The sequence below is a fragment of the Ambystoma mexicanum genome, chromosome 4p (assembly GCF_040938575.1).
Source record: "Ambystoma mexicanum isolate Mex_15411 chromosome 4p, UKY_AmexF1_1, whole genome shotgun sequence".
Classification (NCBI taxonomy): Eukaryota; Metazoa; Chordata; class Amphibia; order Caudata; family Ambystomatidae; genus Ambystoma; species Ambystoma mexicanum.
The window spans coordinates 845,426,670-845,429,169 of record NC_090927.1 but is presented as its reverse complement, the minus strand read 5'-3'; the positions used below and the strand labels follow the sequence as shown (position 1 = coordinate 845,429,169).

General features: G+C 48.7%; 8 non-coding genes and 2 pseudogenes across 8 annotated transcripts in view; all 10 read left to right on the top strand.

The window, feature by feature from the left end:
- The window catches only part of LOC138464831 (5S ribosomal RNA), a 119-nt gene extending 6 nt beyond the window's left edge, over nt 1-113 (top strand). Inside the window, exon 1 of the ribosomal RNA XR_011267407.1 lies at nt 1-113. This exon is cut by the window's left edge and continues 6 nt beyond it. This is a non-coding gene — a ribosomal RNA (5S ribosomal RNA).
- Nucleotides 114-219: 106 nt separating this feature from the next.
- Nucleotides 220-338, top strand: LOC138460817 (5S ribosomal RNA). Its single transcript, XR_011263480.1, has one exon. It is a non-coding gene; the product is annotated as a 5S ribosomal RNA (ribosomal RNA).
- Nucleotides 339-443: 105 nt separating this feature from the next.
- Nucleotides 444-552, top strand: LOC138457387 (5S ribosomal RNA; annotated as a pseudogene).
- Nucleotides 553-1,016: 464 nt separating this feature from the next.
- LOC138464101 (5S ribosomal RNA) lies at nt 1,017-1,135 on the top strand. The gene has a single exon (XR_011266682.1). It is a non-coding gene; the product is annotated as a 5S ribosomal RNA (ribosomal RNA).
- A 106-nt stretch (nt 1,136-1,241) lies between these two features.
- On the top strand, nt 1,242-1,360 carry LOC138464483 (5S ribosomal RNA). The gene has a single exon (XR_011267063.1). It is a non-coding gene; the product is annotated as a 5S ribosomal RNA (ribosomal RNA).
- A 106-nt stretch (nt 1,361-1,466) lies between these two features.
- Nucleotides 1,467-1,585, top strand: LOC138454184 (5S ribosomal RNA). Its single transcript, XR_011260872.1, has one exon. It is a non-coding gene; the product is annotated as a 5S ribosomal RNA (ribosomal RNA).
- A 106-nt stretch (nt 1,586-1,691) lies between these two features.
- LOC138460816 (5S ribosomal RNA) lies at nt 1,692-1,810 on the top strand. The gene has a single exon (XR_011263479.1). It is a non-coding gene; the product is annotated as a 5S ribosomal RNA (ribosomal RNA).
- A 106-nt stretch (nt 1,811-1,916) lies between these two features.
- Nucleotides 1,917-2,035, top strand: LOC138464830 (5S ribosomal RNA). The gene has a single exon (XR_011267406.1). It is a non-coding gene; the product is annotated as a 5S ribosomal RNA (ribosomal RNA).
- A 106-nt stretch (nt 2,036-2,141) lies between these two features.
- Nucleotides 2,142-2,260, top strand: LOC138460814 (5S ribosomal RNA). The gene has a single exon (XR_011263477.1). It is a non-coding gene; the product is annotated as a 5S ribosomal RNA (ribosomal RNA).
- Nucleotides 2,261-2,365: 105 nt separating this feature from the next.
- LOC138457386 (5S ribosomal RNA) lies at nt 2,366-2,474 on the top strand (annotated as a pseudogene).
- The last annotated feature ends 26 nt before the right edge of the window (nt 2,475-2,500 follow it).

Below are 2,500 nucleotides of genomic sequence, written 5' to 3'. Positions count from 1 at the left end.
GGCCACACCACACTGAATGCGCCCGATCTCGTCTGATCTTGGAAGCTAAGCAGTGTCGGGCCTCGTTAGTACCTGGATGGGAGACCGCCTGGGAATACCAGGTGCTGTAGGCTTTTTTGTGCTCCAAGTTCAGGAAGTGAGCCATTTCTCAATTGCCTTTCAAAACTGCAAGGTCTAGCTGACTAGATGCTTAAAAGTACAAAACTCACTAGGCCCAGAGCCTACGGCCACACCACACTGATTGCGCCCGATCTCGTCTGATCTCGGAAGCTAAGCAGTGTCGGGCCTAGTTAGTACCTGGATGGGAGACCACCTGGGAATACCAGGTGCTGTAGGCTTTTTTGTGCTCCAAGTTCAGGAAGTGAGCCATTTCACAATTGCCTTTCAAAACTGCAAGGTCTAGCCGACTAGATGCTTAAAAGTACAAACTCACTAGGCCCAGAGCCTACGGCCACACCACACTGAATGCGCCCGATCTCGGAAGCTAAGCAGGGTCGGGCCTAGTTAGTACCTGGATGGGAGACTGCCTGGGAATACCAGGTGCTGTAGGCTTTTTTTGTGCTCCATGATTAGTAATTGCGCAACTTCTCAATTATTTTTCAAATTTGGTATGTTTCCAAAATAATTGTATCCCGTTTTATAGCGGAAATGTTGGACAACATCATGAGGGCTGGAGCTACCTTTTTACATAGAATTAGCATACAGGTAGTGTGTTCATGGGTAATAAATCAACTTTCACATGTAATGCAGTACAGAGAATATTGAGTCCTTCAAGAGGCATGAAAGAAAACCATTATTGTGTTGATTGTTCTCTCCACCTCCCTGCAACAGACACAGGATGGATGAATTAAAGTTATCCTACCAGACATAGGAGTCCTGAATGGGCCCACCAGTCTTATATATCTCGCCTGATCGAGCCTGATCGAGCGATGAGCGTGGTATCATGTTGCAAGTGGCTGCATGGCTTAGCTTACTAAATGCAAATGCATAAGAGTAATATTCTTAGCATTCCTAGAGCCTACGGCCACACCACACTGAATGCACCCGATCTCGACTGATCTCGGAAGTTAAGCAGTGTCAGGCCTAGTTAGTACCTGGATGGGAGACCGCCTGGGAATACCAGGTGCTGTAGGCTTTTTTGTGCTCCAAGTTCAGGAAGTGAGCCCTTTCTCAATTGCCTTTTAAAACTGCAAGGTCTAGCCGACTAGATGCTTAAAAGTACAAAACTCACTAGGCCCAGAGCCTACGGCCACACCACACTGAATGTGCCTGATCTCGTCTGATCTCAGAAGCTAAGCAGTGTCGGGCCTAGTTAGTACCTGGATGGAAGACCGCCTGGGAATACCAGGTGCTGTAGGCTTTTTTGTACTCCAAGTTCAGGAAGTGAGCCATTTCTCAATTGCCTTTCAAAACTGCAAGGTCTAGCCGACTAGATGCTTAAAAGTACAAAACTCACAAGAACCAGAGCCTACGGCCACAGCACACTGAATGCGCCCGATCTCGTCTGATCTCGGAAGCTAAGCAGTGTCGGGCCTCGTTAGTACCTGGATGGGAGACCGCCTGGGAATACCAGGTGCTGTAGGCTTTTTTGTGCTCCAAGTTCAGGAAGTGAGCCATTTCTCAATTGCCTTTCAAAACTGCAAGGTCTAGCTGACTAGATGCTTAAAAGTACAAAACTCACTAGGCCCAGAGCCTACGGCCACACCACACTGATTGCGCCCGATCTCGTCTGATCTCGGAAGCTAAGCAGTGTCGGGCCTAGTTAGTACCTGGATGGGAGACCACCTGGGAATACCAGGTGCTGTAGGCTTTTTTGTGCTCCAAGTTCAGGAAGTGAGCCATTTCTCAATTGCCTTTCAAAACTGCAAGGTCTAGCCGACTAGATGCTTAAAAGTACAAAACTCACAAGAACCAGAGCCTACGGCCACACCACACTGAATGCGCCCGATCTCGTCTGATCTTGGAAGCTAAGCAGTGTCGGGCCTCGTTAGTACCTGGATGGGAGACCGCCTGGGAATACCAGGTGCTGTAGGCTTTTTTGTGCTCCAAGTTCAGGAAGTGAGCCATTTCTCAATTGCCTTTCAAAACTGCAAGGTCTAGCTGACTAGATGCTTAAAAGTACAAAACTCACTAGGCCCAGAGCCTACGGCCACACCACACTGATTGCGCCCGATCTCGTCTGATCTCGGAAGCTAAGCAGTGTCGGGCCTAGTTAGTACCTGGATGGGAGACCACCTGGGAATACCAGGTGCTGTAGGCTTTTTTGTGCTCCAAGTTCAGGAAGTGAGCCATTTCACAATTGCCTTTCAAAACTGCAAGGTCTAGCCGACTAGATGCTTAAAAGTACAAACTCACTAGGCCCAGAGCCTACGGCCACACCACACTGAATGCGCCCGATCTCGGAAGCTAAGCAGGGTCGGGCCTAGTTAGTACCTGGATGGGAGACTGCCTGGGAATACCAGGTGCTGTAGGCTTTTTTTGTGCTCCATGATTAGTAATT